Raw genomic sequence first — 10,063 nt, 5'->3', positions numbered from 1 at the left:
TGTCCGCCTGGTAATGGGTGGTGATACTGGTGCACATGTATGCAGTACACTCACCTAGATAGTGGTAGCATGCGTCCATGACCAGGTAGAAGTCGGTAGTGCTACTGATGCACATGTATGCAGTACACTCACCTAGACAGCGGTAGCATGTGTCCATGTCCAGGTAGAAGTCGGTAGTGATACTGGCGCACATGTACGTAGTATACTCACCTAGATAGTAGTAGCATATGCCCATGCCCAGGTGGAAGTGGGTAGTGATACTGGTGCACATATATGTAGTACACTCACCTAGACAGTGGTAGCATGTGTCCATGTCCAGGTAGAAGTCGGTAGTGATACTGGCGCACATGTATGTAGTACACTCACCTAGACAGTAGTGGCATGTGTCCATGTCCAGGTGGAAGTGGGTAGTGATACTGGTGCACATATATGTAGTACACTCACCTAAATAGTAGTAGCATATGTCCATGTCCACGTCGTAATATACTGGGGTCCTTCTCAAGATGTTTGGATCTTCCTCGAAGCTTTCACAGAACAACTCTGCGTCCTCTGCGGTCGAGGGTACTGCCAGGAAGCAAGCCGTGGGGTCGTTAGAGGCTCCTTGAAAAGGACTGGTACAGACGAGCGTTCCGAATACTTAAGGTAATGAAATGTAAATACATGTAATAGTTTTGTTAAAAGCAAACTATATAATAAACTTAAATAGAGATTTTCCGGATCCCAAAAACGTACAGAATTAAAACTGAATAGCAGTGGAAGTTTGAAGGAGGTCACTATAAATTCCCGGCGGACATAAACCTCTCGGTCAGTATTAAATGTATATGGAAAATAAGATAAGCTGTCTGCATGTTTGAGAAAACTTGAAACATTCTCCCCGAAGCGACGTTTCAGATTTCAATACATGTTTACCATCAATAGAACCTCTTCTTATACATTTAATCTCCATTCATCGGAAAGAGCTATATATCAGCTAGCGGTAAATAGAATGCTCGACCTTCATACCAGGCTTATCTGAAAACTTTTACAAAGAATTCTCCATGTATGGTAAACAACTGCTGTATTACAGCATGTGTTACTTTTTTTCTATTCTAAGAACACAAATATATATATATATATATATATATATATATATATATATATATATATATATATATATATATATATATATATATATATATATATATATATATATATATATATATATATATATATATATATATATATAATAACAATTAGAATTTACATGCTATAGCCTAACGTCTCTAAAGAAAGTTGCTGGTGCCAAATATTTGTAGTGGTGAGGGTTTTAACCCCACAAAAAAAGAAACGAAACGTGACTGTTTCGATATTTCAGAGTATAGATGTTCAAAAACATCCAACATTCATTTTCCTCGATTTCGGGGAATAACATGTAAATTTGTAAATTTTAGATCCAGGATCAATCCTGGGTCGAGTCACACCTAAGACCTTAAAAGAGGAATTCTGAATCGCTTGGCGTTCAGCATGAAGGGAGTAGTGCAACAGTGCCACGATGGCGGCTTACTTTGCCTTCAGTAAGGCGTCTCAGTGAAGCAACACTAAATAAAAGAGCGGTGGAAATCCGTCCTGCAACAAGGAGGCACATTACATGCACTCTAAGGATTCCTTCGTCGTCATACGACTGAAAAATTGTTAAGTACGACGTTATACCCCAAGCACTCACTCACTCACTCACTCACTCACTCACTCACTTACTATTTATCTTATACATGTTCATCCATGTTGGGCATATTAAATAGAAAAAAAATATAGTAACCTATAAAAATAAATTGTTAACTTTTATTCTTTTTAACAGTATTCAAAAAATACTATTTTTTATGAACCATAATATGAGTTGGTTTAAATTTCTAAATAATCAAAATTTTTACATAGATATGTCAGCGTGAACACACAAAATTGCATTACATGCCTGTAAACTGACAGGAAAAGCAAGTCACACAATTTGAATTCCCGCCCACAAATATTTCGGTTAATTAAGGCGACGGGAGTTTTGTCCGCCAGGATTTTTGTCTTGGATTCTATGGTATAATAGCACGATGTCATCTCGCTTATCTCTGACAACAGACTTTCTGTTAAAATTAACGCACTTTTTTAAGTGCCATGAGTGCAATTCTCAGAACATGCAACATGCAAACTCGCCTTTGAATAGGGAATTTGGTGATTTCGCCTAGCGCACAGTCTAGTGATAGTTTAAAACCGCTTCTCTTCAACTAATATCACATATATATCTGTAAATAACATGTGTGAACGTCCATCAGTAATTGGCGAAACGTCGGTGTAGTTTACCGCGGTAAATCTGGTTTCCTCCACACATAACAATGACAGCCATCATATGGGTGAAACATTCTTGAGTATAGCTTTAAACAACAATAAAACAAAATAAGTGAAAAAATAAAAAAACCGTAAGGATAGAACTTGTGTCTGCCAGCTGTTATAAGTTGAGACCTTACCACTGAGTCAGTAGCGAGTCTTTCAATAGGAAGCAGTCTTAACCATGAAAGATCAACAATGTTTGTTGTGTATTTAATGATTGGATGCCTTTATGTCATAACACTAGTTGAATAGTTCAGACAAACTAACGCAACTAGCGAAAAGAAATATGGAAATCAAGCTCCGGATTCGATTACGAGAGGCGTGCAGTCATCGATGTCTTGTTTAGAATGAGCACAAGTAATAGGTCTATTAAAGGCAGACCCTAAACCAGAAAAAATGAAACAAATGCAAAGTGCAACGTCTACATCTCCGACATTGTTAGTCTTAGAATATTTCAGCAGCAGCTAACTCACCGTAGTTTTGTTGAAAGACAAGACACGCCAGGACAACCACTGTTGTAGACAAGAACTTCGCCATGTTCAAAAGTTAAAAACCTGTGGAGAGAATTAAACGGGACTTGTCCACGACTGTCCTCAGTGAATCTTTAGATAGAAGGAGAAGTTGTCACCTGGGCCTTATAAACGTCCACAGGTTCAGCAATGATCAATATTAACTTGTTCATAGCAATCGGGTATTTGTATTTCAGATGACAATCAGGGGAAGACGTAAATGTGATCTTATCAGGAATGAAATTATATTGTTACTCATTTTATAACAAAGTATTTATCTTTTTCTAATCGGGCTGATTGTGCTAACCAAACACCAGATCTACAGACAAAATAATAAGGAATTTTTATCAGTGTATAAAAAACAAATTATAATAATTTGTTAATATTAACAGGACGCTTGTTGTGTGAATGATGCTAGAATGTATTCTGTTATCATAACACATTGCCATACTCAAAATAGTATCCTGTTCCTCTAGCACAATCTTTATGTTGAATTTCGCTGTGAGTTAAAGTCCAGCTCATGCTGGCTTCCTCTCCAGCCGTAATTGTGAAGGTCTGCCAGCAAGCTGCGGATGGTCGTGGGTTTCCCCCAGACTCTGCCCGGTTTCCTCCCACCATAATGCTGGCCACCGTCGTATAAGTGGAATATTCTTGAGTACAGCGTAAAACACCAATCAAATAAATAAATAAATAAATTATGTTGAATTAATAGAATATGTGTGCTATTTTAACTGAGTAATCTACCGGAAAGACAGAATATATTCTAGCATCACTCAAATAACAGACTTTCTTTTAAATTTAACAGATTGTTTTTTGAGTGTGCGTGTAGGACCTTGCTCGATATTGTATAACAGGATGAGATTATCGATTGAATAACCTCGGCCAAAGCTGTATAACCCACTGTACAGTCCTTCTTTTTTGATGACGGTTTGCTGGCATGCAGGTGGCGTTTTTTGATGACGTTTTGCGGGCAAGCAGGTGACGTTATCTTAATGACGTTTTGCGGGCAAGCAGGTGACGTATTACTCATACGTTACAGGAAAAAGTTGGTCAACCCGGCTTGTGACTGAGGCGGGGGAAAATGTACCCAATTAGGGAGGTTCATTCCCATATTTGACAATAAGTCTGAGTCTACAGTTCACAGCTGTTAATCACAGTTGCTAAGGGCTGCTTGGAGCAAACTAAGTTCTTGTTTAATAGTTGTAGGTGAATATTTAGTTTCATCCCACGGGTTGTGTCCACTTTCCTCCCACCATCATGCCGGCCGCTGTCATATATATGAAATGTTCTTATAGTTTTATAACGTGCTAGTGAGATTTTGGTTGGGATCTTAGTCTGACTGGTGAAGAGCTTTTTTTATTCCTCAGGCATTCGATTTCCCTCCAACCTATAAAATGGTCTAACAAATAAATTCAACAAGAACATTTTTCAGTATACATTAGGACCCTGGTTTAAATGACACATTATCCAGTACGATACTAAACATATATAAAACAATACATAAATAAGTAATAAAGATAGTGTTCCAAAAAAGTAACCCATGGATGATTTGTCATATTATTAGTTTTCTGTGGTTCGAAGTGGGATAGTTGATTTATTCCGCTGTCATATTCATCCAAATTACACAATGAAAAAGTTGGAATGTCCGTAATCAAAGCACCCAATTAAAGCTCATTCAGTGGTGACACCAACTCAATAATGGATGTTTATCTAAGCATTTGGTGTTACAGCGACGTGTCACCTTTACGTTTCTTTTTTACTTACTTAATAAGCACATTATCTTATCAACTCTTTGCTTTTAGATGACACGTTTCTGTATTTGCCCAGTGATAAGATCACACCTACGACCAGGTGCTTGCACTCCTTGAGTCAGATCTGTATATCGTTTGCGATCACCAATATACGACATTGTCTAAATATCGATCTACAAACATGTGCCACAACATTTAACACATCAGATCAATGTTTCCTATGCGGATGTTCTATCCCCTGATTAGCTGCTCTCTGGATCCATTGAAGAATGCCGAAAATCAATCCTGAGCTTTATTTAAACCTTTGTCCGAGTCCACTGGGACGTGACGAAAATCCCCTTGATCTAATCACAGGTTTTTACACAGAATTTATCTTTATATCTGGTCTAGTTACCTTCTGGCTTATCTAAGTCACACCAAAGCGCTCAAGAAACCAGATTTTAGAACTGATAGTTTCATTAATGGGGTGCAAATTTCGATATTTTTGTCGATATTTGGTTTCATGCAAAATCATTTTCAACACCAGAGGTCTGTGTTCATAGAGGACTCCTAATAACTATATTGATCAAAGCAATGGTCTGAATTTCTAAAGAAAGTAGGACATGAAATCGCGAAGAGCAACACGCATAAACAAGCGTAGGCATACACAGAGACCCACATACCGGAAGCAATCAGTGCATGTGAAAAGGCATAGATGTAAGTTTCTGGCTAAGTATACAAAGATGTTTATCCGCGCTGAGTTGAGGCCAGGGTGAAGTGATTTATGCGAAATAGAATCTTTGGGCGAGAGTGTTCACCTGTGACTACTTCTGTTACGAAGATTTTTCGTATTACATAAATTTAGAGAGATTGTCTAGAATCAATGAAAACCGGCATCCTTTGTTCAACTAGGTATTGTCAAAAGCACTGCATTGTTGACTTCTACAATGTAGCTACGTGATTCTCAGTTATAAAATGAAGAGCGGAATGTAAAACCGGAATTTAATCTGTAAGTGGTTATGTTTTCGTGACAATGATTCGTTAATATCGTAACAGGGGCCTACGTGGCTCAGTTGATTAGCGCGCTAGTGCAGCGTAATGACCCGCAGGCCTCTCATCAATGAGGTCACTGAGAGTTCAAGTCCAGCGCATGCAGGCTTCATCTCCGGTCATACGTGGGAAGGTCTGACAGTAACCTGCGGATGGTCGTGGGTTTCCTCCGGGCTCTGTCCGGCTTCCTCTCACCATAATGCTAGCCGCCGTCGTATAAGTGAAATATTCTTGAGTACGCCGTAAAACACCAATGAAATAAATAAATAAATATCGTAACAATCGTAATTTGGCTTCAGAAGGAATGCAGGTTTAAGGCAATCTCATGTACTGTGTACAACTGCAGTCAGTTTTATCGGTAGGATAAATTGCCGCGATTCTGGAATTCGAGCCTGCTACCTTGTTTGCCATGAGGCAATCTGGACAGGACGAGGACAGCGCTACAGGAGAATGGGCCAGAGATAATAGTCATATGTTATTAACATGGTGCAAATAATATTCCTATAGTCTGTTTCTTTTAGCGAGTCACCTATATTCAGTTGTATATAAAATTATTCAAACTCGCTGCCACATTTGCCTTTAATCAGTGACACGTAACAACACAAATTCTACACGTTTCGTTATTTTTACACACTTATACAATCGTGCTTTTGAGAAATATCATCACGAGCTGTGATATTTCCTATTTTCAGCGTGCACACCCGTTGCTACACGGTCTTGTATAAGTAATTTGATATACTACATATTACGATGTGCACAGCTTGACTCAAGGAATCGGCAGATTGTGCAAGGCACTGTATGTATCCAAGTTATAAGTGGTGTTTCAATTCAGTTTTGACAAATAATTGATTGATCCTATCTGAGTAAGTTGATGAAACTTTCCTAATTGATACGTACGTTCATAACAGAATTATGGTTTAATTCTCAGACTTATTTCAAATGGGAAATGCTCGATAGGGCCAACGTGATAATTAAACAGGTCGGTATCTATATCTTAAAGGTAAAACTAAAAATTGCTGTTCAATAAAACTCCCTGTTTTTGTGTTTATTCCATCTTTCCAATTCCTTTCTGTCAACTCGCTATTTCAGATCCTTGGGCCTCCGTTGCTCATTCGGTAAGCGCGCTAGCGCAGCGTATTGACCCAGGGGCCTCTCACCAATGCGATCGCTGTGAGTTCAAGTCCAGCTCATGCTGGCTTCCTCTCCGGCCGTAGGTTGGAAGGTCTGACAGCAACCTGCGGGTGGTTGTAGGTTTCTCCCGGGCTCTGCCCGGTTTCCTCCCACCATAATGCTGTTCGCCGTCGTATAAGTAAAATATTCTTGAGTACGGCGTAAAACACCAATCAAATAAATAAATAAATAAATAAATAAACTACTAGGCAAAAGAAAGGTTTCACCGTATTTTTTGTCATAAAAAAAATAAAAGCGCGGTTCCGGATTTGATTCTAAGCAGGACATGGTGTATGACTGCATCGTTTCCTCTACCAGAACGCATCGTCACGAACGCAGCAATTGGAATTGTGAAATTGCGATAACATGCAAAAGGTCCTTTTGAGGCATGGCTCGTGATGCACGTGCGGTAATGTTGCATAAATACTCTTGCTCGAAAGAGCAGACATTCAGTGACCGAAAAAACACCAACAGTATGCCAAGACTTACGTAAGCGCAACGAGACCAGGCCATCGGTATGTCCACCATGGGAGTCTCGCAACGTCACATTGCAAGAACGTTCAACTGCAGCCAAACCACCATCAGGAGGTTGTTGATACGCTATCAGCAGACAGGCCAGACCCAAGACAGACCAAGACCGGGAAAACCGAGGGTAACAACTGCGGCTGAAGATCGCTACATCCGGCAGATCCACCTCCGAAACCGATTTGTCACGGCGACGTCAACAGCGGGGACGGCACTAGGCCATGTCATCAGCCCCAGGACAACACTGCGTCGTCTTCGTTCAGCTGGTTTACGACCTTACCGCCCCTTCCGTAGGATGGCCTTGACCCTTTTACACCGTCAACGCAGATTGCGATGGACACGTATTGTACGTCGGTGGCAGCGACGTGACTGGGCGAGAGTGCTGTTTACAGACCAGAGCAGGTTCTGTCTATTCAGGAACGATGGCAGAGTTCGAGTTTTCCGACGAAGAGGCGAGCGTCTCGCGCCAAACTGCGTAAGAGAGGTTTATCCGTTTGGAGGCGGAGGCGTCATGGTTTGGGGAGGGATTTGTGACCAAATGAAGACGCAGCTGGTTATTGTGCGAGGTAATCTGACTGGCCAGCGATACCTTGATGAGGAACTGAGACCTGTCGTCGTTCCTTTCCTTTAATGACAGCCGAAAGGATCGATCTTGCAACACGACAACGCAAGACCTCACACTGCCCGCATTTTTACAGACTACCTCGAGACCGCAAACGTCATCGTGTTGCCCTGGCCAGCCAACTCACCAGACATGAACCCCATTGACCATCTCAGGGATCACCTTGACCGCCGTTTGAGACAGTTGGTGCCTCCTCCAATTAACCAACAGGAACTTGAGCAAGCTCTGTTAAACCTATGGAACGTTACCCCAGCTGACGCCATCCGGCGACGGACGACGTCAATACGGAGGCGTGTGCTTGCATGCATTGATGCCCAGGGTGGCCACACTCGCTACTGATGACTGTAGTCCTTCATTTCTGTGGATACTGTAACTTTACATGCACTTGCCAGTTAACTTTACATTTGTGTAATTTTTTCTTCTGACCCCTTGTCTCTTTCATTGTGTTTTGTGGCCAGTTGAATGCCAATATTTTAAAGCCTTTTTGAGAGAATATTTCACAATGATTCTTGTTTATAAACCAATCTTCTTAATTCTTATATCTGACTTTGTTTTTGTTTTATGGGCTCAAGAAGTGGGTGAAACCTTTCTTTTGCCTGGTAGTTTATTTCAGACCCTTAAGGCGTTTTATATCATTAATCTTGACCACTGTGCTCACGTTTCAAAAATCAGTCTCCATTGCTATGGCAGTGATTTTACCCAGGGCAGTTAGCCAGGTACAGCACCTCCTGTGATTGTTTCTTCCGGTCTCTTGTCGATTTTCTTCACACACAAATCTGTCCTTAACTTTGACGTTTAAATGAAGTATCTCTTTGTACTGCGTAAAGCACCAACAACATGAAAGGAACAGAAATTTGTATATAGTTCACTGATCATCAAGTTCCGATATAAATTTGAGTAAAAAAACCTTTTAAGTTTAATTGGATATTTCCGCAATTTTTGACCAGATCTCATCTGTCCTTCAGTGATTGCAGCCTTTCTTGGTTGACCTATGGTCAGCAGACGGGCGTTAATCCACTGGAACAACTGCCGAAATCTAAAGATTCGACGTGCTAAGGTGGAACTGTTAAAACAATACCCCATATGACCGCAAATATATGAGGTAATTAAAACTGTCGCACTGCAACGTTATTCATTTCCACAAACCAAAGAAATAATCACGCCACTGTCAAGAAATTGCATTATGGGAACTTTGTGGTATAAGTGAACAAGAAATGCTGCACGAGATCATTGCCATATACACAGTAAATATCAGAAAATGGCATGACGAGAAGGCAGTCACGGTGAATGGGAGAGAGAAAACATTACGCAATTTTCTAGAAAGAGCTGAACATATGTGACCAATTGTAATCTGCTTGTGTTATTACAGATCTACACAAAGGACATTTTATGGTATATCTACACAAACCACTATCCTGCTGCCGCACTAAGAGTCCCGGAGGCTTATATCTACATACACTAGCACCCTACTGCTGTACTAAGAGTCCCAGAGGCTTATATCTACATAAACCAGGATCCCGGAGGTTGATATCTACATAAGCTAAGATTGTGCTGGTGGGCTAGGAGTCGGGGAGGCTTATGTATATATGAACCAGGATCTTGCTGCTGCACTAAGAGTCGCTGGGCCTTACACCTACATAAATCAGGTTTCCGCTGGTGCCCTGAAAGTCTCGGAGGCTTATATCTAAATAAACCAGGATTCCGCTGGTGCCCTGAGAGCCCCGGAGGCTTATATCTACATAAACCAGGACCCTGCTGGTGCACTAAATCCCGGAGGCTTATATCCACATAAACCAGGATCGTGCTCTTGTACTAAGAGTTCTGGAGGCTTATATCTATATGCACTAGCATCCTACTGCTGTACTAAGTCTCCCGGAGGCTTATATCTACATAAACCACTATCCTGCTGCGGCACTAAGAGTCCCAGAGGCTTATACCTACATACACTAGCACCCTACTGCTGTACTAAGTCCCGGAGGTTTACATCTACATAAACCAGGATCCTGCTGGTGGACTAAGTGTCCTGGAGGCTTATATCGACAGAAACCAGGATGCTAGTGCTGCTGCACTAAGAGTCGCTGGGGCTTACATCTACATAAATCAGG

The sequence above is a fragment of the Liolophura sinensis genome, chromosome 11, assembly GCF_032854445.1.
Source record: "Liolophura sinensis isolate JHLJ2023 chromosome 11, CUHK_Ljap_v2, whole genome shotgun sequence".
NCBI lineage: Eukaryota > Metazoa > Mollusca > Polyplacophora > Chitonida > Chitonidae > Liolophura > Liolophura sinensis.
Note: the sequence above shows the minus strand (reverse complement) of the source record.